General features: G+C 37.3%; 1 protein-coding gene across 9 annotated transcripts in view; it reads left to right on the forward strand.

Moving 5' to 3' along the window:
• LOC109401001 (uncharacterized) overlaps positions 1 to 27,373 on the forward strand; it is a 403,227-nt gene that overhangs the window by 30,732 nt on the left and 345,122 nt on the right. For 4 of the 9 annotated variants that reach the window (XM_029880102.2, XM_029880099.2, XM_062852268.1 and 1 more), the window contains exon 2: positions 2,500 to 3,237. The exons of 3 other annotated variants lie outside the window; for them this stretch is intronic. The gene's annotated coding sequence lies outside the window, so the exon portion shown is untranslated. The remainder of the gene's footprint in view (positions 1 to 2,499; positions 3,238 to 27,373) is intronic. 2 more of the 9 variants (XM_062852266.1, XM_062852267.1) reach the window with 2 other exon arrangements.

The following is a 27,373-nucleotide window of genomic DNA, read 5'->3' on the forward strand; positions in this document are numbered from 1 at the left end:
CCAAAAGGTACAAAACTGATTACACTCATTCGAAGAGGGTATTCTGCTTAGCGGGTTCGAAGAGTCGGAAAAACAGCAAAAATGTATCAAACTTCGACAAGAAACTTTACCTTTGCCGAATTTCAGCAAAGCTAAACTTCGATAAACTTTTGCTGAATGTCAATAATCTTAAATTTTACGAAAATCAGAACATTTTAAAATTGAATAGCATTTACAATCCGATCTTACATTTCAAAGTAGACTTTAAAGTTCTGCAGAAGCTTAAATTTGCCACCATATTTTCAAAGACTTTGTATAACTTGTATGTTTTTGCTAATGCTAGGATATGTGGAAAAACCTGATATGTAGTGTTGCATAGAGCTAACTGGTTTAATATTTTAGAAACTTTGAAACCTATCTCAAATATTTTTGAGAGTACGAGTTTACTGATGCTGCACTCTCGGGCGCCTTAGAAACTTTCCAAAAAAAAAAAAAACAAAAAAAAAAGGTACTATAAATTTTAAAAAATCTATGTTTTTATGTTAGCATTCAATACACGTGAACGTAGGTTTATCAGAATTTATGAAAGTGAAAAAAATGTATTTATTTAAAAAGACTGTGATACTTGCTGGTGGGTCGCCAAATTCTATAAAAATCAAAAGTGGGTCGCAAGCTGAAAAAGTTTGAGAACCCCTGCTTAAGGAATACGTAGAGGAATACCAGGAATAATTCCTGAAGAAATCGTAGATGGAATTCTCGGAGAAATTCTGAAGCAATCCTAAGAAGAGTTCTTAAAGAAACTTTAGGAGGAATCCCCGAAGCAATTTTAAGTGGAATTCCTAAGGGAATCCCTAAACAGCCCCTGTAGGAAGTACTGGAATAATTACTGGAGGAGTTCCTGAAAGAATTCCAAAAGGAAATCCTGAAGGAATTGATAAAAGTGTTCCTGGGGGAATCCTTGTAAAATTTAAAATAATCTCTGGAATTATTCATGAAAGAAACACAGAAGAAATTCCCCTCTGGATAAATTCTCGAAGGAAAACCTGGAAAAATTCCTGAAGAAATCCCATGAGGAATTCCTTAGGAAACCCAGGAAATCTTTCTCAACAAATTTCTGGAACAAAAATCTGTAAAAAATATGGAGTAATCCATGTCTGCAAAAAATTTTGGACGAATTATTGTTGGAATCTTTTGATGGACTCCCAAAATAAAGTTTTGTACAGTCTATTAATGAACTCCTAGATTAATTTTTAGCTAATCTCTAGTAAAATTTCCTGCATAAGGGTTTCTGGAAGATACTCTTGCTGAAATATTTCGAATCGTTCCAGATTGAATTGGAGCAATCTCCAGTGGAATTCTTGAATTAATATATGAAGAAATTCCTGAAAAAATCTCTGAATTAACAGAAAACCTCAAAGAAATTCTGTTGACATTCCTTTGGAAATTCCTAGGAGTAATTCCTGGGGGAATGGCTGGTGAAACCTATAGAGAAACTCTTGAAAAAAATCTCTGAAACAATCCATGATGAAATCAGTGAAGGAAGGATTCTGGAGGAATTCGTCGATGCATCCTTGCAGAAGTATCTGATAAAATTTCTGAAGGAATCGTGGGAGGTATTCTTAAAGCATTTCTTGGAACAAGCCCTGAAACAATCACTGCCGGAACCCAGCAAGATGCCCATAGAACAATTCACCAAGGAGAAACTCCTGGAGAAGTCCCTTGAGAAATTTCCGAAAGAATCCCTGAAGAAGTTCCTGAATAAATGCCTAAAGGAATTTTTGAAGGTTTCCTTGAAAGAATTCGTAAAGAAGTCCCAGATATTTCGCCCTTAGCATGACGTTTGTTTGAATAGAATATTAGTAAAAACTAGTGTAGCAGTAGCACTTGACTGCACTATGTAGCAGCACATTAAAATTATTTGGTAAAATTCAATGATAAGATTGAGAGAAATACTTGGCGAAATTTCTCGTGATTCTCGAGTGAAAAGATTTGATTATTGTGGATCAAAACTTTAATTTTTAGAATAGTTATTTTTTCTGGAACTCTGAATTATTGATAATCTTTAATTGGCTCGAATTAGAAAAAAAAATCTGTCGGCCAGGGGGGGGCACGCCACCCCCCCCCCCCTCCCCCCCCCCCCCCCCCTGCCCCTCTCTGGCTACGCCCATACGCTCTCTTCCGGTTCGTCCCGGAATCGGTCCGGCTGTTTTTGTGTGAATGGTATTGACATTTTTCTAATTAAAAAGTATTTGGAGAAAGTTCATGTAGAATAATTTACAAAACTGCCTGAAAAAAATAAATGAATCATTAAAGAGAATTTCTACCTAGCACTAAATTAGCATTGATGTCTTCTCAAATTTCGCACGCCCATCCGACCACGACAAGAAGAGTTAATTTAATTTACCTCAAATTCAAAGCATACTCCAAAATTAGTAGTCCACCACACTACGTCGTCGGTCTATATTTAAACGCACCTAACGTTTTTCCCTTCTTTCCTTTCTCTTTGCACGTATATTTTAGGTTTGCAGATTCCCAGACCCAGACAGCAAATTTCTCAAACCCAAATTGGTTGATTGTGCAATTCCTTTCGAAGCACCACCACCGGCCAGGCACTACTCTGGCTGGTGAAGAACAGCGAAACGGCTGGCAGACAGTGATTCGAAGAAAGCACAACAAACCAGGAATTTGTACAGCGGGGAGTTGTAGCCGGCGACGACGACGACGACGACGACTACGACAACCGCCGAATCGTACTCTCTTCATCAAATTTCGCGCTAATATCCAATTGCTCGCCACGCACGAACGCACCCCCAGCATTAGTGTGTAGACCTAGAGCATCGCCAGCCACTACTCAGCTGGTGTTGTTATCTGTGCAAATTCATCTGTGGACCGGCACTTCGACGACCGGAGCCGTATCTCTATGTACATCTGCCTTTAAGATAGCGACCGAATATAGCGAAAGGTAGCGCCAGACGTCGTCGTCATCGCACCGCACCGGGTCCGCAATTGGTGTTTCTCTTTTGTTTCCCAATTCGGGAGTTTTGTTTGAACAGTTCGCGTCCGCGAGGGGCTTTTTTTGGCATCTCATTCGACTATATCTGTAGAACTTTAAAGTCCGCTGTTGGGAAAGAGAGAGCAGAGGGGAACCGAAAAGTTCGGTAGCGGTGAATCAACGGATTCTTTAGTTAGCGCTGAGCAGAGGGAACAGAGAAGGAGACCGAAGTGAGGTGATAACCAGAGCGGAAGATATTGAGCAAGGTGAGTTTCATTAGAGCGTTCTGGGTTTTGTGCACTAGATAAGACTGTAGCACGTACCGAATTTATTGCTTTGGGGATTTGAATTACGAGAACGGACTGAATGTAATACTTCATGCATAATGGCTAACGTGATAGTATTTAGAGCCGATGACAGTGGAATGAGTACAATTATATACAGTTGCTCTCGGAATTGAGTGTACAGTAATGGACTACCAAGGTATTTCACAATGAAGCTCTTCAAATAATTTTGTAATTTAATCTCTAGGCAATCCCTGAATTCCTAGAGAAATCCCTGGAGGAATTACTGGATGAATTCGTGGAGAGGTTTCTGGAGGAATACCTAGAGGAAGCCCTGGAGGGATCCTAAAATAAACACCTGGAAGACTCCCTGGAGAAATTTCTGGATGCATGCCTGGAGCAAACCCTGGAAAAAATCGTAAAGGAATTCCTGGAATTATTCTTGGAGGATATCCTAGAGGAATTCTGGGAGAAATCCCTGTGGAAATTTCTGAATAAACCTCTTGAAAAATTCCTGGAGGAATCCTTAGAGAAATTTCTGGAGAAATTCTTGAAAATATCCCTAAAGGGATTTGTGTAGGACTCCCTGAAGCAATTACTGGAGGAACCTCAGAAGGTTCCAAGGTACCTCAGGACAAATTCCAGGCGGTATCTCATGAAGAATTCTTGGGGGAATTCCATGGAACTATTCCTGGAAGAATTGCTGGAGGAATTCCTGAATTATTTCTTGGAGCAATCTCTAGAAGAATTCTAGGAGGAATCATTGGAGAAATTTCTGAATAATTCCTAGAGAAATTTTCAGAGGAATTCACATGGGGAGGATTCCTTGAAGGAATTCCTGATAAATTCCTGGGAAAACTCCTGGTAGAATTTCTGAAGAAATCCCTAGAGGAATCCCTGGAGAAGAAATTCCCGGTTAAATTTGTGGAGAAATCCCTAGAAAAAATCCTGGAGGAATTCCTGAAGAAATTCCTGAAAGAATTACAGAAGGAATCCCCAGAGGATTTCTTAGAATATCAGGCAAGGATGGGAACACCCACTTGCAAAAAGTTAGAGTAAAGTGGGGCGAAAGTTCGAGTGGGGTAAAAGTTTCTTTTGAAGGTTTTGAGCTCTATTCAAACTTTTTCTTTCGGGTGTCAAGGTTGTTCGAAACATATTAGAATAAAAGTCTTTTACTCCAAAAATTATAAAAATTGATTAATATTTCGAAAAGTTATGAGTAAATGTTGGTTTTTGATCGAAAAATTGTAATTTGCGATGGTACTTTCAACGCATGAAATGGAATTGTAATGAATTCGAATTCGGTCTTTTATTTTGGGGCGTAACTAGGTATATTTTGAAGATGCTTTGGCATGTATAACTTTTTGCAAAAAAGATTTGGAAATCATATTTTACACATAGTGGGGCAAAAGTTCGAATTGTGTGGCAAGAGTTCGAGTCATGTTGCAAGTCTAAGTAAAAACCTAAAATTGTGCAAAATGTACATATTATCTCTAAAAATGATGGAATTAGTGGGAAAATTCGATCGAAGTTGAAAAAAATGTTGTTTTATCTTAATTTGGCGGAAAACTACTAATCTTTGATGTAGTAAGTTTTACCCTGATTTGGGTAAAATCCAGATCGAACTTTGAAGTGTATTCCAGTTCCAATATCAAATATTAATTGGTTTCAGGTATTCCTATTACTAAAGTGTCAAAATATTGTGTTACGATTAGCTAAACTCGACAAACACTAGATTCGAACTTTTGCCCCAGCGGTGGGACACGAGTTCGAATTGGACGCACACTTAAAAAAACGTGTTGCAACTTAAAATTGAAAAGACATTTGATGTTACTTTGTTCAGCAGAGTTTTAGCGCATGGATGGTAGAATCACCAAACGGTATTCATTTATTTTTATCTGCTTTGGTTTTTCGAAAAATATTGAATTTTCAACTAAGGTCGAACTTTTGTCCCACCTTACTCTACACTTAATTGCTGTTTTCTCGGCTCAGAAGCATGCAATCTAGGAACGATGTATGGACAACTTTTGCGTTGTGGTTTTTCAAAAAGTTTGCCGAGTTAAGTGGGGATCTCACACTTATACCAAAGTCGTGAGGGAGCTGCAAACGCTACTCTCCACGAGATGAATGTGAATTACACTCACCTCGTGGAGAGTCGCTTCTACAGCTCCCTCACGACTTTGGTATCACTGTACGGCCTGTGCTCTATTCGGCTCACTTTTAGACAAAACCACAAGGCAAAAGTCGATGGTACATCGTTCCTTGATTGCACGCTTCTGAGCTGAGACAAAAAATAGTAAGTGAGTGTTCCCATCTTTGTTCAGGAGGAATTCATGTAGGAATCCCTGGTGGAATTTTTGGAATAATTCTTGAATAAACTCCGGTAGACATTCCTGGAGACATTTATGAAGGAATCCCTGGATAATTTCATAGAGGATTTCCTGAAGGAATTCCTGGAGCGATTCCTGGGGTAAATCCTGGTGGAATTCTTGAAGGTATTCCAGGAGGAGTGTCTACATAAATCCCTATAGATATTAGATATCCCTGGAGGAAATCCTGGAGGAATGCTTGGAGGAATCTCTAGATAAATTCTTGGAGACATGCCTGTAGGAATTCCTGAAGGAATCTCTAAAGAAATTCCTTGACAAATCACTGGAGGTATTCCTGGAGGAATCCCTGCATAAATTCCATGAGGAATCCCTAGGAAAATCCCTGGAGGAGTTCCTGGAGGATTTCTTTGGAGAATCACTGGAGCACTTTCAGAAGGAATCCCTGAAGAAATTCAAGGAGCAATTCCCGAGGAAATTCCAGAAGAAGTTTCTGAAAAAAGGAATCCCAGGAGGAAATACTGGAGATATCGCTGAAATTCCTGAAGATATCATGAAACAATTCTTCAAGGAGTACGTAGAGCAACTCTTGGAGGAATACCTTTAGCAGTTCCTGATCGGAATCCCAGTAGGAGTTCATGAAGAAATCCCAGGAGGAACCTCGGAAGCAATCCCCAGTGGAAATCGTAAGGGAATCTCGAAAAACAATACCTGGAAAAAGTCTTAGGTTAATTCCTGAAAGGATTTTTGAAAAAAAAAATCCTAAAGGAACTCCTGAAAGCCTTGCAGAAATACTTAGAGGAATCTCACTAGAAACCCCTGGAAAACTCTCGCAGAAAACATCAGAAAACTCCCGGAGTGTGCCCTTAGGAATTCAAGTAAAAACTCCTGATTGAATTGCTGATCCGGAGATATTCCAGAAAGAAAAACACGTGGAATTTCTGTTGGAGTTTCAGGAAGAATCCTAGCAAAAGTTTTTGGTTCGATTCACAGAAAAAAATCTCTCTTCTGAACGAATCCCAGCAGGAATGTTTGGAACAGTGCTATCAGGAGTTTCTTGAGAAATTCTCACAGATATTGACGAAGGAATCACCGAAATAATTTCTGGAAGAACAAATCTCTGCATGAGTTTTATCAGGAATTTTAGAAGAAACGCGTGGAGAAATCACAGGAGTTTCTGGAGGAATTTGAGGATGAATTCCGAAAATATCGTATAAAAAAATACGATAAAAAACGATGAATGAATTATTTAAAAAGTCCTTGGAAAATGAGTGTAGAATTAGCAATCTAATCTCAGCAGAAAGAACTGAAAGAAATGCAGTAAGTTTTTGGACTTAAAACTAGATGAAGTTATTGGGAAAAATAGAGGAATTTCTAAAGGGTCCCTGGAAAAAATCGCAGGATTACTTCCAGGGGGTATTTCTAGGGTTCGGTTTGGTAGATCTTTCACCGTAACGCAACCCACAAAGGTGATCAACCCACGCTACGGGTTCCGTTAAGGATCGAGCATCTTTTAAACCCCTCAACCATTCATCCTTCAGCACAGACGGATCGCCTGACACCTTGGATTGGAATTACTTGTTTGGTGAACTTTTACCCCCGGAATAGGTGGTCCATAGTGCTATTCTAATCCGGCAGTTATACGGGAAATTTGAGCTTACCTTCAGTATCTACAGTGGTAGACATTAGCCGAGGCATATTTTTTCCATTTTTTTTCGCAACTGTAATAATTTTATGTTCTTTTTTTAATTTTTGGAGGATCTTCTAGGTAATGTGCATTACTGAATGGGATAAAACAATATATTATTTATGTTTTAGTCGAAAAACACACGAAACATTGAAAATTTGCCTAGTCATTCGTTTAGCCGAATTGTAAAATTTTTAGAATTCCATTATAAAAAAAACCTAATAAATTTCGAAAAATATCCAACAAAATCATTTTGTACGGTGACCTGCATTATAGATTGACTTGTAAATAATGAATTTGATCGTTTTTGGAAGTGTTGCCATATTGATTTTACATGCATCTCATATAAATATGTCATAATATTGTAAATGTTTCCAAATTGAGATTTGATGTAGTTATTTTTGTCGGAAGTGTTACAAAAGAATCAAATGAAAGTTTCATGACGAGTGCAGGTTGAAAATTTACGAAAAAACAATGTTTTTAACAGAAAAAAAATAACGCAAACCATCAAAAAATCACGTATTTAAGTATTGTTTTGAAGAAATATGATGGTTTTACTTGCATAAATCACAGCGTTTAATACTATTACGTCTTCTAATAGATCCCAATATCTTCTAGACTGTATTCTGGCTGAAATAACATACATTGTACGCCTTACATTTCGAGAAATGGCACCGAAAGTATACAAATTTCTAGCATGAACTACTTGTTTCATAATTTAGACGTTCTTTTCAAATACATCATGTTAGAAATGAATGTAGTTCAAAACTAAGACTCATTTATTATATATTTCTTCATATTGAATGAAATAAGCCAATTGTTTGACCATATCTTGCATTTTTGTATGAGCATCTGCTTTTAAATAAACAGAGTACATAAATTCCGACACTTCTTGCAGTTCTTTCACTTAGCAGTCTTCTAACTCATTTAGTAATGCTAGTATCAAACAGGTATACTTCACAGGCATTAGGGTACGTCTTTATTTCAACACAGAACTATTTATTAGCTTATCAATCCCATTTTAATAAGGACTGTATCGGAAATTAACTATAAACATTCAGGATGCTCTATCTCGAAGCATGTTTGGTCTTATCATTTCGGTTCTTCTATTAAATCTTCACAATACAGTCAAGTTTAGAACAGCCTGAAAAAAATTGAAAAATGTTTAGCATTATTGAAAATATTGTAGAATGAATACATCTCACAAATTAAAGTTTTGGACAAATTTTTGTTTTTTAAAGATTTTTCAGCGTTTCAATAACCTGTAGCGAATAAAACTTGTACGGCGAAAAATCCAAAAAATATTAATTATTGTTAGCAGTTATGTACACATAACAAATCACCGAACACCAACTTAAAAAAAAAATATTTATGATCGAAAAACCCTCAACATTTAAAAAATGACCTATCCTAAAAAAAACACTAATTTTTTGTCGAACTTTGACAGTCTGTTTTAAATATCTTCAAAGGTTATACAATTCCGTTCTCTACTAAAGCTACCTCGTCGTGAAGTTTAAAAACATTTCCAATTAAAAAAAATTGAATCATCAATTTGATGTATTTTTTATTTGCGTAATCGTGCTTTGAATGAGCATCAAAAAATAGGGTCCCTGAAAAATGACCTTTTTTCATTTTTAACAATTGCGCTAAAATGGAATCAATTTTTTTCTTGAAAAAATTTTTTTACCTATATTATGAGCAATCTGGGAAAGAATATATTTGCGCTAATATATTTTAAAAAATCAAAAAAATTTCCATTTTTTCCGCAATTTCAAATTTTTAAAAGGTGTCCAAAATTTCAAGATCATGCGTTTAAACTTTGAGATTGATGACCATGTAAAATAGTTATTTTTACAAAAGCAAAAGTGCCATTCCTTTTTCTGAGGATTTATATAGTACCTCCAAAAATAAAATTATTTATAACTTGAATAAATTATTTTTTAGGATATTTTGAACATATATAGTTAATTTCCGATACAGTCCTTAGCTTTTATCAATCCCATTTTATGGTTTAAGGTGGGGCAAAAGTTCGACCGTAGTTGAAAATTCAATTTTTTTCAAGAAATCGAAGCAGAAATTTTGCGGAACAAAGTTACGCCAAATGTCTTTTTAATTTTGGGTTACAACACTTTTTGTATGTGTGTGTCTAATTCGAACTCTTGCCTCACCACTGGGGCAAAAGTTCGAATCTAGTGTTTGTGGTATTTCGCTAACCGTAGCACACTATTTCGACACTTTGGTAATTGAAATACCTAAAACCAATTAATATTTGATGTTAAAACTGGAATACACTTCAAAGTTCGGTCTGGATTTTACCCAAATCAGGGTTAAATTTACTTCACCCAAAATTAGTAGTTTTCCGCCAAATTCAGATAAAATAACGTTTTTTTTTCAACTTTGATTGAATTTTCTCACTAATTCCATCGTTTTTAGAGATAATGTGTACATTCTGCAGAATTTTAGGTTTTTACCTAAAGTTGCCACATGACTCGAACTCTTGCCCCACAAATCGAACTTTTGCCCCACTATATGTAAAATATGATTTACAAATATTTTTTGCAAAAAGTTATACATGCTAAAGCATCTTCGAAACATACCTAGTTATGCCCCAAAATAATATATCGAACTCGATTTCATTACAATTCCATTCCATGCGTTGGAAGCACCATCGCATATTACAATTTTTTGATCAAAAACCAACATTTTGTCATAACTTTTCGAAATATTGATAAATTTTCATAATTTTGGGAGTGAAAGACTCTTTTTCAAAAAGGGTTCGAACAACCTTGACACCCGAAAGAAATAATTTGAATTGAGCTCACAAATTTCAAAAGAAACTCTTGCCCCACTCGAACTTTTGCCCCACTTTACTCTATACTTACTTTTTTCATGACATTTTATGCAATAATTTGAACATTTCCAACAATAATTCTGAACCATATTTTCAAAACAGCTCATCTAGTTTACGTGTGAGTGTTTACTGAATACATTTTTCTTAAATAAATTTGTTTATCATCGCTTCTCCTTATCGGGACATATTTTTTATAATATTTCTCTAAATTTCACAAATAAATAAACTTTTAAGGCCAATTATCTTGCTAACACGTCATAAGCTTAATGCCTTGGGGTATATCCTCGAAATATACTCACGAAATTACAGAAAATCTATTGAAAACCAATTTTCATTTACCTCGGCTAAACGTATGTCTAAGCAAAAAATGACATTTGAAGGGTTTTTACTCTCGTTTTTGTTTCAGTGTATATGTAAGTGCGATGCATCACATTTTTATAAAACAGTACTAGATATACTATCACTACGATAAAAAAAAATATCATAAAATCTTTTTATGTGTTTCCTGGCACTTTTTTGAAAATTTTGTGGGCCTCGGCTAAACGAATGTCTATTACTGTATTAGTGTTTCTATAAGCTATTACATCACCATGGTCATCTTTCTCATTTTGCTGTTCTCACTAATGAACACCCCATATAGCCGAGGCGGTAAACGCACGGGTATTCAGCATGACCATGCTGAGGGTGACGGGTTCGATTCCCGGTCGGTCCAGGATCTTTTCGTAAAGGAAATTTCCTTGACTTCCTTGGGCATAGAGTATCTTCGTGCCTGCCACACGATATACACATGCAAAATGGTCATTGACAGAGGGAGCTCTCAGTTAATAACTGTGGAAGTGCTCATAGAACACTAAGCTGAGAAGCAGGCTTTGTCCCAGTGAGGACGTAACGCCAAGAAGAGAGAGAGACTAACGAACACTTTTTCCGTGAATCTGTGCTTACACTCAGCCACGTGTCCATTTGTTTGTTTATTACCCTTCACAACTCTGTTTAATGCACCTAGTCATACACTGAAACTCTATACCTGTCAACAAAAATTGAAAAACAAGAATGTAGGTGGCACAGGTCGACCGACACTTTGGGTGAGATCACGCTGCATCGAAATGCAAATATCCACCGAGAATTTTTATTGCCCCAGGAGTCATCATCGTCGTCGCCAGCCAACCAGCTAGCGTCATCCAAATATATGACATGGAGCATCAGCAGCAGCAGATAACAATTACAGCAATTTCAGTTCGGTAAACATTTCACAAACACCGAATGCTGTGTGCTGCTGTTGCTGCTGCTGCTGCTGCTGCTGCAATATCCTCCGGTGCAACATTATGCAAATATTGTGCAACGTCCTCGTCTGCCGCCTGTCGTCGTCGCTGGCTGTAAGCGACTTGAGAATTTTAAGAATCTCTGGCGGCAACGACGACTTTGGCGGCATATCGATGATTGATGATTTCGATCGGCACTTTGGATCGATCGATTACGAGCACTTTGCTGATGACATACCTTCACCCATAGCATTTGTAAAATCAATGAACAGTTTTGCCAATGTGTCAGCTTTATGTCGACGAGTGTTCGTTCATGGGAACGCACGAGTCGCAAATTAGTAGGGCAAATAATAGAACTACATTCTGTGTAATGTGGTTGTTGCTCAACAAACTCAAGTAAGTACAGTAGACTTCGGGGAGTAACGCTAATGAGTGTGAAATCAATATTGTTTTTATGAGGCAGCCGCTTTTATGGCTTTGAAGATGTTTAACGTGTATGACATACAGATGCATAGCTTGTCGTTATCTACTGGGTGCAAGCAATAAAAAATGTAAAAAATGTTGTCTGGCGTGAAGCAAAATACTAACTGAAAATTTAAATTACTTGGCATTCTCGTATGCTGTACTTTGTGTTGATGGAGATAAAATTTGTTGCATTTAGAATAATTGCTTATTGATGCAAGCTTCAAGCTAGGAATGAAACAAAAAACACGAGACAAAATATGCACACAGAAATACAATTTAAAAGCCACACTGTAACCAACGTTTCTATATTGCAATACACAACATTTATTGGTCTTACGTTGGTCTAGTACAGAAGATTAAGTTCGACAGGTATACTAGGTCATCCGGGAATTCTTTTGAGTACAGTACTCTATATACCAAACGCTATCAGCAATCTTAAAATCAGCCATGGGGATTACATATCTCTAATATTTATCATGTTTCCTTAAAAAAAACATACATTTTCAAGAAATTGATTCAGGACAGACTTGTTAGAGTCCCAAAATGGCCGCCACAATGGCCGACTTTGACACCTACTCACGATTTCGAGGGCACAAATCTCTTCGTAAACAAAACCAGCGCACATGAGATTTTTATTTTAAGCTCATTACGAGTGAGCAAGAACAGAATAATAAAATGCACTGTTGTTTGAAGTTTGCTTCTTGAGATTTGTGCGTCTGAAGTTCTGATGCAATGTTGAAGCGGGATTTCATGACGTTTGTCCTTAACTGTGCTATTTTAAAGTTGAGAACGTTGTTATCTGAAATCACCACGATTGGGCACCACCCTGATGGGGCAGCAATTTACAACATACATTATTACTTCTTCGAATGGTCTTAGTCGTTGAACAAACTTATCAAACCGAAGCTATCCTACTTTATTGGTTAGTTATGTACGTTTTATGGGAAACGATGATTCCACGTGAACTTTACTAAAAGCTTGCCAATCCTGTTGGTTCCTACTTTGCCTAATTGTGCAGGAATCTCGTTCAAATTATCTCCACTTTAGCGATGCGCTATGCAAATTGTTTCCGTCATTCCTATTTTCCCACCGAGCTCTAACAGATCCAACGGATTCAAGAAAAGTTGTTCTTCCTCCACCACATCCAACCGAAATCAGCATGCAAAGCTTCGCGTCGTTAGCGAGTGAAATTGTTTTCTTGATGTTTCCGGATGCCCTGCAGTTATGTACAGGACCCGCGAGGAAATGACTACCAAAAGCTTCACCCCCCAGCAGAAGTATTATAAGTATCTTTAGGAATTTTTAAGAGCTTCCATCCCACTTCTCATTAACTGCTGCCATCGAAACGATTGAATCTTCACCCCCGGCGTGACGGCACTGCTGGCGGGTTTCTTACTGTTCTCGACGCAGCCCTTGAGGCTGTAGTCGTTTTCGAGATATTTAGATATCATTCAATAGCCAGAACAAGTGCTGACAAGGGTGATGACATTGATAAATTATCAATGCCCAAAGTGTGTTAGATCCCTGGAAGGTTGTTTGATTCCTGTCAAACCAATATCGGTATAGTTGTTTATGCCATCCTTGAAGCTACTAATAATGTCACGGTCGCCATGTAGTTATCAAAATTAAATAACTACATTTTGTGTGTTTATTTGTATTTGTATTATTGAAAGTTATTTTGAACTGAATTGTACATAGATTAAAACCACAGATCGTAATTAACAGTTTCAATTCTATCTAAATATCAATTATTGTGTCAACCACACTACCAATTAGCAACAGTTAACTATTGCCTTAAAAATACCGAAACTTCAGAATGCGCCTCAGAAATAGCTGAGAAACGTAGCTACCATAATGGGTGAAAAAAAGAAAACTACCCAAGTAACACGCTTGTCACAGAAGAGTCACGGTGGCGCAGGTTTTTGTTGCGCAGAAGTCACTGTGACTTACTTCTAGCAAGTAAGTATTTATTTGTTAGAAGTAAGTCGCAGTGTCTTCTGCCCAACAAAAACTTGCGCTGCCGTTACCCATGTGTGACAAGTGTGTTACTTGGGTAGTATCTTCGGCAAAGTTGTTGAAGTGGTCAAGGCGTCTCCGATAGTACATACATTTTTGCTCCAGTAGGCGGTGCTAGTGAGCATGTGACATTTTGATTTGTTTTGTGTTGCATCAACAACTCAAGTTTTGTGAACAATGAGCGTGGTTTTGGATCCAATGTTAAATTTACCACCATAATAGGAACCGTGTAGGTACCTCTAACTGGTGGATTGCTTGACCCTCCTAAGATATTAGGATTTACGCACCACAATGGCGTAGTGCACGTTCAGCGTGCCTGTTTGAGTCATATTGATCCAAACATCCTTCTAGGGTTGAGAAGTCGTCCAAGAATTTCTTCAGAAATTCCTCCCAGAGCTTCCTTCAAAATGAAATTGATTCTCCCGAATTTTCTCCAAACCAATATTCCATTATTGGTTTGTTAAAAAATCCTTCATGTATTATGTCAGTAATCTATCCGGGGATTCTTTTGAAAATCCCTCCGGGGATTCTTTCAGAAATTCCTCCGGTTATTTTTTTTTTCTAAAATTAATAGTTGAGTATTCTTTCAGAAATTATTACAAGAATGTCTATAGAACTTTACTGAAAAATTCTTCCAAAGATTCTTTTAGATTTTTCTTCGGAGATTTTTTTTGTCGAATAATCTATATTACGCAAGAAATTCTGTCATAATTTTTTCAAGAATCCTCTCAGAATTTTCTCCAGTGTTTAAATTTTCTTAGAAACTCATCCTGGTATTCTTAAAAGAATTCTCCAGGGTTTTCTTCAGATATTTCCATAGCAATTCATTCAAAAATATCTAAAAGATTACCTTTAGGAAGTTTCCTGTGGATTATCTCTGAAACTCCGCCAGGGGTTACTTCAAAAAAAAATCTGCTAGGGATTCCTTTAGTAAATCCAAATTTCAAAATCATAAATTTCGTCAGGAATTTTTTTATGGAACTTCATTTTATTTTTTTTTCCTGATATCTTTACAGGGACGCTTTCATAAATATCTACAGGGTTTTGTATAAAAACCCGACTGAAGATTCTTACAGAATGTTTTTTGCGATTGTCCATAAGTAACTTTGCATGTAAGGGGAAGGAGGGGAGTTCTCTGAAAGTGTGACAAGCCATGTATTAGGTATGAGAAAGGGGGAAAGGACTTCAAAAATGGGGAAAAATTGCTTCATCATTAATGGATGCTCCCTTTAGATTTTATTTTTTTCTAAAAATTCTGCTGCAGTTTCTTCAGGGATTCATTTAGAAATATAGACTGTTTCAGAAATTATAAATACACTAGCGATTGACTACCATTTGAATTTGAGAACAATATCCAAAACAGTTTCTTCTAGCTCTAACAGTAAACAGTTTTACGAAGCAAATAATAACAAGTTTGTTGATTTTTTATTTTGTAAAAGTTGAAAATAGGAGTCTGTAAACAACATGATGAAAAATTGAAGTTGCACAAAGTGATCATAAGATGTAACAGCAGAGAAAAAAAACGCACAAATAAAATATTCAATTTCCAATCACAATGAAAGTTATTGTTTGGGTAAGAACCTTTAAAAACAGTAAGTTAGGTAAAATTGTGCATCAAATCGAAAATAATAACCATATTATAACAGACAGGTAATGAAAAGGCAGGCCAAACACAAATGGTTAGGCAACTATATACACGGGAGATGATAGACACTAGTGAGTAGTTATATGTTTTATGTTAAATGTTATATGTAAAGAGTTAATTACATGTTTTAGCGACCCTTGAGAAAGGCCAAAACCCAAACCAAATGAGAAGCTCAGGTGCGCTGGTTTTGTTTACGAGGCGATTTGTGCGCTCGAAATCGTGAGTAGGTGCTAAAGTCGGCCATTGTGGCGGCCATTTTGGGATTCTAACAAGTGTGTCCTTAAATACCTCTAGAGATTCTTAGAACATTTTCTTGAAAATTTCCGGGAGGGAAACGCTGTGTCCAAAGGGAGTCATAAAAGATGAGTTGATTTCAATTAGGCTGACACAAATTTCGATTTTCTCTAATGTCACCCCCCCCCCCTCGGGAATTTTTTGACCGAATTCGACATTTTGAGGGGGGACACAAATAAATTATTTAGGAATTTTAAAAATTTTAAAGTGAAATTGGAGTCGTCGAAAAAATCATCATATCCGATGAGTTTGAAGATTTTACCTAATTGTTTGGGTAATTTTTCATCAAATACCTTTATTATTTATCATCCCCCCCCTTGACGAGTCAACGGGCAAAGTGACAAAAGAAGAAAATGAGATTTGTTCCGGCCTTATTACTCGCGAGAACCGTAGTTTTGTAGGAGTTTTAGTAGGCTATGATCTGCAGAATAGGGTCATTCGATGTATGTCGAAGTATTATTCCTCGAGACGCCAAATGAACGAAACGTACCTATTGTTCAAGCTCTATGTGTTATCAATTCTTTAGTTTGAGACTTTACATTCAGAATATATTCGGTTTAAAATATTCCACCCTGGAAATGTTCCCAAACATTTTCATAAAATTTGGAGTACATCATCAACTGTGATGAGGAAGAACAATTGAAACCTGAAAGGCCATCAAACTTGTCGTTTGCACTCTTTCATTTACGTCAGATTACTACAGAAGAGGTAGCCCGAGCAGAAGAAAATATCAACAGCATAAGAATATGTTATTTTGGCATAATAACTGTATAATGGAATCAGTAATTTTTATATTTTAAAAATACAGTAAAACCTCCATGAGTCGATATTGAAGGGACCATCGACTCAAGGAAATATCGAGTAGTGGAACGAAAATCCTTTGGAAAGCTTTCTAGGGGGACCATCATAGTAACCCAGAAATTATTTTTCAGTATGGAAAAATTTACCTCCATGAGTCGATATCGAGTCAAGGAACATCGACTCATGGAGGTTTGACTGTATCTTATTATGTTATAAACTTGTCTGTCATAAGCGGCAAAATAACAAAAATCATAGCAAAAGAATGTTCTTGGAAGACCCATTTAACACCAGGATTCAATAACAATAAATCAGTGAATTTGAAAACATATAATTGTTGTGTAATAGTTCGTCACATATTTGTACATTTTCAATAGTAGGAAAATATCAAAACTTGGTCTTCAACAAAGTATATTATTGAAATGCTATTAAGTGGATGAATCTCAATAACTTGATCATAACAAAATGGGATTACCCAACAAAACCTGTTACAAAAAAGTAATACTTCGATAAGTTAATAATAACCAATCTTATATATATAAAAATGTAGTGGCATACGTGGGACCGCGCATAACTTGCGAACGGAAGGCCCGATTTTGGTCGTCTTAGTTTTGTTCTGTTAGTTTTCACCCAAGGAAGGTTTATGAGACAAAAAACATGGAAAAAATGAGAGTTTGTGTAAATCGATTTTCCATACATTTTGGCCGGGGACTTGGTCTTGGCTAGAAACTTGAAACGTCAAAAAACGCAGTAGGCAAGACAAAGTTTGCCGGGTACAGCTAGTTATAATATAAAAACAGGCTATGTGATTCTGTTGTTATGAATTTGATATTCTCCTCTGCTCGGGAGAAGCTCGAAAATGGCTTATGGGAAAAGTCTTCGGTATACCAATCCGTGTGGTCAATTAATGGTGTATTAAGGAACTCAACAGGTCACAAGAGATGGATATATTTGCGGTGCATATTAGGGGAAGGATGAAGCATGATCGATGAGATTTGAATTACCTTATGACAACTTAAATGCCGTGCCATTAATTGGCGCGGTAGCTTAGTTGGGGAAGCAATTGTCTAGCGAATAAGGGCCGTGAGTTCAAATCTCACCTGAGCTATGGATTTTTTTTTCGGAATTTCACTAATAATTTATTTATTTTTTCATGTATATGTTGAGTTCATTAAAACATCAGGAAAGTGTAAAACCAGAAAATGAAAATGTAGTGAAATGGTTCTTGTGTTTATATCAGCCGAAATATTATGGAGGAACCGCTTAATTGAAGAGTTGTGAACACCTAAGTTGTATTGCTCGTGTGCCATCCCTAATAACTGATTGAAGTGAATTTTTGAACGAATAAGTGCTTATGAACTTTGGCGTGTTCAGGTCAATCCAGACTATTTTTGTGTCCAATGGTGACCGATAGAGAAGAAGGAAGATCCATGTTCCGCGGGGCAACGTCCTGAAGGCGATGCGGCTCAAGGAGGAAAAGCGACGAAAGCTGATAGGCAACAAGAGCTCAAGTTGAACGTCGGGCGAACATCCGACGGCTCATCTTGACGCTAATCAACGCCTGGCGACCGGAAAGGGCAAGCGGCGTTTCTTCATTAAGACGACCGTAGATGATGAAACCATTTCAAAATTGGTGAGAATGTTCCTTTTATATTTATTCATTTGGCGATATGACGAATTTTGAAACCTTTAGATACATGACACCTAGGCCCGAGAGGTCGTAGAACTTTCTACATCTTTCTTTAGGTGTATAACTTACCATCCTCTCATATTCCTCAGCAGTCGCAAGAACGAGGCCAGGACAACTCTAGACTGTTCGAGGATTGCGTCAGTCTCGTTGAGATGTCAGAGAGAAGTTTCCAATCTTTGTGTTTTGGTATCCGACGGGAAGGAGGCAATCCTCATAACTGTGGTCTATGGCTGTACTACCTATGAAATTTGTGCGACTTGATTAATGCTTATTTTTTACTTTTTCAGTGGTAACCAGGTAAATGATTAAACCATGACAATTTCTCTTACGCTTTTTCGCCAAGGAAAGCACCCCATTAAACCCTATCCAATTTCCAACTCCAGATATCTATGAAGTGGGCCAAGTTCTTGGACATATTCTGAGTAGATATCTAATCAACATTTCCTCCCCATCCCCGCTGATCGTAAGGACCTGGCCAGGTGTCGAGAGTTCGTTAAATGAAAGGTTTGTCAAGTCCCAGGCAACTTTTCTGGCGCATTAAACTTCTCTATCGACAGCCACCCCAGGATGTGTACGGTCGGCTATGCTATGCTATGCTATGCTATGCTATGCTATGTTGAGTTCATTAAAACATCATTAATTGGCCACACGAATTGGTATACCGAAGGCTTTCCTCTTAAGTAATGACAGCTGAATAACAGTTTATTCGGCCAACAATTTTAAAAATTAAGCTTAAGAGCGGCTTGTTCATCTGTTGTACAGCAACAATGTTTGCTGGTATGCAGGGAATCCTATTAAAATTTTATAAGAAATTTCTGAGAATTTCTGGAAGTAATTCTAAGGAACTTTTTCTAGTAAAAATTTTGGACGAATTTTCGGAGAAACCACTAAAAAATTTCTGAAGTGATCATTGTAGGATTTTCTGAAGGATGCCACGGAGAAACTCCTCTAGACATCTCTGGAGAAATCCTTAAAAGAACTTCTTGTACAATTTTTAGAAGGGAACTATGGACAAAATATCAAAAGCAATTAAAAAGATAACGACGAGAGGAATTTTCGAAAAATTCTGAAAATTATTCTGAAAATTTAGGAAAATTATCCTTTTGAAATTATAAATGAAAACGCAGAAAAGCTGTGTTAACCCTAAAAGGGATACCTTCATGGCCTCAGTTTCGTCACCTCACTGAGTGTGTTCCATCGACGACGAGCTCTGAAAGGCGCCTGGGGTACAATGGACCCCATGTATCCCTTTTAGGGTTAAGGGAATCTCTGAAGTAATTCCTGGAATTCCTGGAAGTGCAAAGGAATAAGTCTTTATTTTTGTCCTCAGAAATTCCTGAGACAAGCTTTGGAAAATTTTCTAAAAGAAACCCTGAAACAAATATTTTGAATGTTAAATTGTATTTTTTTTTTAATGTTATGAAGCAATCCCTAGATTTATTCCTGAACTATTGGATTACTGGAGAATCTATTTGAGAAGCTGTAAGAACAATCTTTTTAAAATGTTGTAGATGTACTGCTGAATGATATCGAATAATTCTTGGATTAATTTCTGAAGCAATGCCTGAGTGAATCTCTGGAGAAATACGTGAAGGAACCCCTAGATGAACTCCTAAAAAACAGGAATCTCTGTATGAATACCTGAATAATCTCTGAATCAATCACCGATGGAACTTTGAAATCTCTGAATGAATTTCTTTAAGAATCTTTAAGTAAATTCCGGCAGAATTTGCTTTTTTTGAGGATTTTCTGGAGAAACACCTGATCAAACCTTCCGGAGTAATTCCTAGAAGAATCCCTTTAAAAATTTCTGAAACAATTCTAAGAGAAATACCTGAGAGAAAATCTGAGGAATTCCTTCTGAAATGTCTAAAAGAAGACATGCACAATAATCTGAAGCACTCTTTGTTGGAATGGAAGAAACTCGTGGACTAGACCTAGATTAATCTTTTAAAAAATAGGTAAAAAAAACTCTTGAAAAAATCCCAATACAAATTACTGGAGGATTTTTTGTTAAAATCATCCTAGAAACTCCTGCAAGAATATTCTTTCTATAAAAATCCAGACACATCTAGATAACTCCCGAAAGAATCCCTGAAGAAATTTGTGGTGGTGTTCCTGGAGGAAATATTGGAGAAATACATGGAGAGAAATACGGATTTTATTATTTTTTCTGTGGAAAGCTGACTTCTGGTCTCAAAATCTGCCAAGTAGCCCAGGACAATCAAATAATTTTAAATATTATTTCTCAATTTTTTTATTTTCCATCGATTTTTTAAAAAAGTAGAAGGAAACAATTTTTGAGATTTTTTATATCTAAAACAGTTTTTACGTATACACTGCTAATCACGTTCGGTAGTGAATATTTACCGAAAATCTGTAAAAAATACAAAATTTCGGTTGAAAGTTATCGTTTACCTGTCAAACTCTAACGAAGTTCGGTGAACGTTTCCAGCTTTACCGATTTTTTCCGGTAATGAAAGCTTAACGATTGAGTCGATGATTGTTTCTTAGTGTGTAAGTTCTCCCATCCAACTATATTTTAGTTTCAGCGAATATAGAAATTTAAAAAAAATGTATGGGACCTTGTGAAATGTTATTCGGATATTGTTTACTGTTTTACAGTTTTTAACAAAAAGGATCAATTTTTCCTCAGTTATGATGAAATTTACGCCGTCTCGAATAATATTTAACAAAGTCCATTTTTTTCTAACTTTTGTGGATTTGCTGTAGTTGAAGTATGGTTGGATGCAGCAAAAAATAAATGCATAGTTTATTCACGAAGAACCTATACCAAAAATTGTTTCCTTTTGATTGTTTTAATAGTTGATGAAAATTAATAAAAAATGGGGAAAAATAATTAGAGGCATTTGACCACACTGGGCTACATGGAAAATTTCAAGGCTGTAAGTCAGCTTTCTACAGAAAGATAATAAATATAATCTAAGAGTAAGAATGAGTATAATCAGTTTTGTACCTTTTAATTCCGCCCTATTTTGCTGATCCTTTGACAGATACGCGTATTTAGACTACCACTTGTAATCTTCCTCAGTGTCAGTTATCCACTAGTGGATACGCGTATCCGTCAAAGGATAAGCAAAATAGGGCGGAATTAAAAGGTACAAAACTGATTACACTCATTCGAAGAGGTAATTCTGCTTAGAGTGTTTGAAAAGTCGGTACCGTAAACAGGGGTGAAATTGATCATTCGGGTACTACATTGTAATTCCATACTAGGAACTCCTAAGCGTTGTTATGATCTTAAACTTTTTACGTCATCTGGTTCGTAGCTGTCTAGAGATGAGTGGAGACTTTTAATTTTTTGGAAAAAAGTTAGTTTTACCTTATTTTTTTAAGGAATTTGCAATGTATCTCTCATTTAGCTGAAATCATTGCTACTAAACAATTGATTGCTAATAAGACTTCCCGTAAATTCTCTGTTTTAACATTTTTGTTGAAACTTGGTTAGGAAGTTATGTAGCTAATCAGAGCAGGAAATAGTTATAAAAAAAGTCCATTTTATGATGAAATAGTAATTTATTGTGATATAAATCGCTATTTCAAATTAAGTTGCCTACCTTTAGGCGTATAAGGGGAAATTTCAAAATTTAATATTGCATTTAAAGTATTAAATTCACTAGTTGTAATATTTTAAACGCGTTATTCGGTTTTAGAAGAGCAAATTAAGCGGAGAAGGAAATTTTCCTTCCCAACCGATGCTTAATTGTATACCGATCAATTTCGCCCCAAAGTGGCATTTCCAATTTTTTGATATTTGGAGTTATTTAACTTAAAGTTTAAATTTGTTGAACAAAACTCTGTCACATGGTTCCATGGAGATCCACAGGGTACTGGTTTTACAGAAATTCTTTTGGTAATATTTGAATTGGCACTGATGTTATCCGCAAAAGTTGTTTTAAAGTGATCAATTTGACCCCGGATTACGGTACAAGAAACTAAGAGTAAGTTTCTTGAAAAATTGAAATTATATGACATGACATATATTCACAATAAATATTACTATCAGTGCATTTTTTTTTTTTGCTAAAAGCTCTTCGAATATCCTCATACATCTTCAAAGACATCATTTCAATTCAACCAACCGTTTTCAAATTATAATTATTTGAAGCAGAAAATTAGGTTTTTTTTCATACGCCCATTTCAAAAGGTTGGGACATAATATTGCAAAATAAATAACATGAAGAACATTTTCAGACAGTAGCTCTTACATGAGCGAAAAGGCCGTGTCTACGCAATTCATGCGTTAAGCTGGAAATGCTCTATATGACCGACGAAAATTTTGCCATTTTTAACGTCTGTGTATCATAATCTCGACCAGTTTAACACTTTTGTGCCTTAAAATAGATCACCGTCGTAGTGCATACCAAATGCACACACACAGTCTGTGCATTGGAATTTTCCCCAGATCATGAATAGCGCACATTCCGATTACCCATAGCGAGCACCTTTTGTTGCGCTTCATTATTTTCCAGTGCTAAATCAAAGTTCCGCTAGAATTTCCCACCTGCCGGTTAAACTGGGAACGAATCATCTTCTTGCTTACATAATTAAAATTCTTCACTTGGTTGTGCATCTCTGAATGTACGCCAACTCATCATTTCTAGTTGAATCATCAGTCAATCAACTTGTATCATCTCGCTTATACTTGAATCATTATTAACATTACACGTACCTACATAACTGTGACTAATTTAAGGTGAGTAGCATAACGAACCCATACTTGGAATTTTCAAAAGTTGGTCTACTTTTCAGTTCAAACCGTCATTTCGTCCTTCGGGTTTGTGTTCTTGATAATTCTAAATATTGTGTATTCACCCAACCTCATTATAGAGGTTGTATTGCAGTAATGTGGTTTCTTGTATTATTTGCCTAAGAATATTGTTGTGTACCTACCTACATATTATTCATGAAGAATAACTCGGTAGTTTTAAGAAATCATGCCACTGAACAAAAACTATGTTCACCACCACTTTGTATATGTATGACAAGTGTGTTTGCATTTCCACCTTCCGTAATTTAAGATCATCCTTCACGGTGGTGTAAAGGGCCGCCAGCCAGCCAACAGGAGTCTTACCTGTTCAAATAAAATCAATAAACACACTCAATCTGAAGTGTCCGCCCAGGTGAAGTGCGGTAGCCAGTGGTCGTCACGTCGCGTCGTCGACGGCGAATTTGTTTACCCCTTGCTGCTGGGTTAGTGGATTGATGAATGAGCTCGAGGAAATCGAGTAAATGTCCAAATGTTTGCTTATTAAATTGATGCCGGTGCGCTGACCAAAGGGATATGTAGTCGAAATCAATGCGATGGATGAATGGGATTACTTGCGGATGAGTTGTATTTCGAGCATGTGGTAGGTATAGGCATTTCGTAGCAGGAAGTTTGTTCAACGGAAAGTGCTTATGTTTACTCGGTGACAAGGGGGTCAATTTTGTAGATGTTGATCATATTGTTGTTTTTTTTAGAAAACGTTTAATTTGAGGAAAGATATCTTCTTCTTAGCATAATGCCCCACTTTGGAAAAAGTCTGCTCCTTAGTCTAGTATTCTACAAACACTTCCACAGTTTTTAAAAAAGATCATCATTTGACAATGATCATTTTGAAGATTGAAAAAAATCTGGGCCAACCGAGAATCGAACATAGACACCGTCAGGATGGTCTTGCTGGATACCTGCGCCACAGACAAACAGACGTAACACCTTGAACGATTTTCATGGAAATCCATCGCCCAGTTCACACTACCATCATCTGGTGGAAAAGTTGCACGAATCACTGTGTTGTGCAATATCGTCAACAGAAGGCGCTACTGTGACACGTCAAACGCATAGAAAAACGATGCGCGCGCCTCTGGTTGTGAAAGCCACAACTATGAAAATCTAAAATGATCGTTAAAAGCGTGGTCGATGGAAATTTGGCAAGTGTTACGTCTGTTTGTCTGTGCTTGCGCATTCACCGCATCGGTAATGTAGGCCCAGACATAGACTTTTCAATATTGATCATCAAAACTAAATAACGTGGTCCAATGACTATATCTTATATCGGAAGCATCATTAGTCAGACAGTACTTTGTCTTTATATTTTACGGAGATATACCTATCTTCGCAGCAGAAAGAGAACGCGTACCCAACCAGCCATACATAAACACACTAAAATAATATCACCAGTTAAAGCAATATCCTAATGGCGCCGTCGTCGTCGGTCGTCCAACCTGCCGTATATTCCCACAATAAACCCGCACCCGACAGACACCAAACTATTTATAGCACCGAGAAAGGAGCAACCATTTACTCCGTGAGTACGGAACAATCTTCACGCGAAGCGAGGCCGAGCTAAATGGCCGGCGTCTGCCAAAGGACACAATGTGTCCGGAATTACGGGATCTGAAACAAAGCCCAGGCTTGAGATGAGACGACGAGCTGCTTGGGCTGTGTTGTGGTGGCGTTTCTCTTGTCATTGTCCGTCCGCGTTTTTAATGGACGATAATCCAGAAACGGTCGCCGGCGCACGTTCCGCAGCGGTTGCTTGAGGTGGCTCTGGGGAAGTGTTTTCGGGGACGGGGAGTGTGCCCACAGGTGGTGCCGAAGACGTGGGATGAAACTGAAGGATCAAGGGAAATCGGATGAACCAACATGAACCCGCTACGAGCTGGTGGCTCAGAGATCTGTGCATGGATGCCAGCTGTAAAAAATATAGTTTCAATAAATAGACATGCGACTATGATATACTTATTTAAAATATTGTGAAAATTGTTAAATCTTACCTGAAATGTTGATAGCATGAAACGAGCTCACTAATTTATCCTAATCCATCCATCTCTCCGGGCTGCAAGACGGTGAGTCGAAAAGGAGAGGGTCCAGCATAGCTCTGGTCCTCGCAAGTTCCTACCGCATGCTTCCATGGGTCAAGCGATGACAAAGACCACCAGCTAAGAGTTGTGTGCGTAGCTGGTAGTGCAGCCTGCGTACTGTTGTCTTTCTGACTTCAGCTAGATTGAGGAGGTACGTCTCAAGCGTCTGTTCACCAAGGCAGTGCGGCTCAAACAGCGTCTGTTCTGGTATCCAGCGGCTGATTATGAAATGCTCCTCCACCGGAAACTATACCTAAGGTGGCAGCCCCACCACGGTGGATGGGGGACCGTTGGCCAACAATCTACATACATACATTTATTTGTTCAACATCATTAAGACAAGACATAATCAACAATAGTACGCCAAAGTACTCGGTTTGTGGCTACCGCTCTCCATCCTCGGTCGCGCCCAATGCTCGCCAAGTCACGCTCCACCTAGTCCGCCCATCGTGCTCTCTGCGCTCCACGCCTTCTTATGCAAACCGTGTAACCGTTCGTCGAGTATGCTCAAGAGTTTGTCAAAGCGCGGTGGCTTTTGCGCCACTCTCGCGAACGAGAGACCACCAGTTCATATCAAAGTTTGCCCGACTTGAACGACTCCTATCTCAAGGGCAGGGATGAGAAATGTACTGGAAAAAACGGTTACCGGCTGTACATTTGACATTTTTCCACACGAACATCATAGGCCCAGCCAAACTCGAAAAATAAATGTCATAACATTTTTTTCCTGCAGCCTTCTACCTCCAAACGGTTTCCAAGCGCGAGAGCGCCAGTACTCGAGCACAACGACGACAAAAATTTCTGTCTCTCCCGTTTTCGCATTTTTCTGCGTTTCAAACCGCTTCTAGACAAACTTCTTTACATGCATCACAAAGCTAGGAGTGTGCTCTAGCTATTTATGCAAATAGATTTAAATTTTTTATTAAAACAAGTGAGTTATTAGCAGTTGAAAATATTTGACATTTTTCGCAATCACCCGCCTCAGCATGACTGCTCATAAATATTTTCGTGGGGAAGCGAAAACCATCAAGCGTCTGCTTGACTGCCGTCGGCGCGGCGTCTGATGGTATTGGTGCTGCCGTTGTTTTGTTTTTATTTTACTGGCGGTATCGATGAACGGAAAAGAGAAAAAAGTATTTTTGCCATCCCTGCTCAAGGGCTTCTTCGAACGGCCGCTATCTTGAACTGAAACCCAAAACGCACTAATTTATACACACAAAAACGGACGAACTGAAACTATAACGGAAACTTACTTAAAATGACTAAAGAACTGAATGACCAACAATAACACAAGTTTACAAAATAAAACGAAAGTCCTGAACTTCTGTCAACGACCAAAATTTTTGAGGCACAATTTAGTGCTGATTTCGAAACCGACCTACAAAAAAATTAAAGTAGAACAGTTTTTGAGTTTTACCTCAATATCGAGTTTTGTAACTTTTCAAAATATGTAATTTACTAAAATTCAAATATATTGCGTTTTGTTCAATCAATTTTAAATCTTTTTCCATAAATTAAAAGCTGAATACAATACCATTCGATCATCTGAATACAGGATTTGCGTCAGATTGATGAAATTCAAGATATTAGCGAGTTTTGGGGATGATCTTCTTAAATTTTAGCAAAATTCCCAAAATTTTTTGAAGAAATGTATTTTTTTCAATAAGAAAAAAACAACTTAAAAATTCTTTCTCGACGTTTATTTGACATATAATATGTAGGCGAGTTACAGTAAAAATTTCAGCTCAATCGGAGCATTGATTACGAAGAATGAGATGTTTGAAGTAGGCGACGTTGCTTAAAAATAGAACAAAAATCGATTTCAAATCATCAACGTTGTATGGGAAGTCGAAAAATTTTCCGCTCTACTGTATTTTTTTTCCTTCGCGTTTTCGAATTCAGGGCATGATTCTACACCAAAAATGATCATCAGCTTACCGAGTTCAAAAATGCTGTAAACTAGTGTAATCGAACAATTAAAGGTGTTTGAAATGAATTTATTTAAATAAAAGGAACAAAAGAAACGAAGAAAACTTAACAACTGAATTCGTCCAAAGTATATTATTTTTCACAATGCTCGTCAAGTGTGTGTGTGTGTGTTGTGTGTGTGTATAGTCATGGCCATGAACTCAAAACGACGTACCTGCGCAGGCTTTTCCGTTGTCGGTGCTTCCTCGTGGCCAATCGTCGATGTTGCTCTCCTTAATGTTCGCCGGATT

This window comes from Aedes albopictus, chromosome 2, assembly GCF_035046485.1.
Source record: "Aedes albopictus strain Foshan chromosome 2, AalbF5, whole genome shotgun sequence".
Taxonomy (NCBI): Eukaryota; Metazoa; Arthropoda; class Insecta; order Diptera; family Culicidae; genus Aedes; species Aedes albopictus.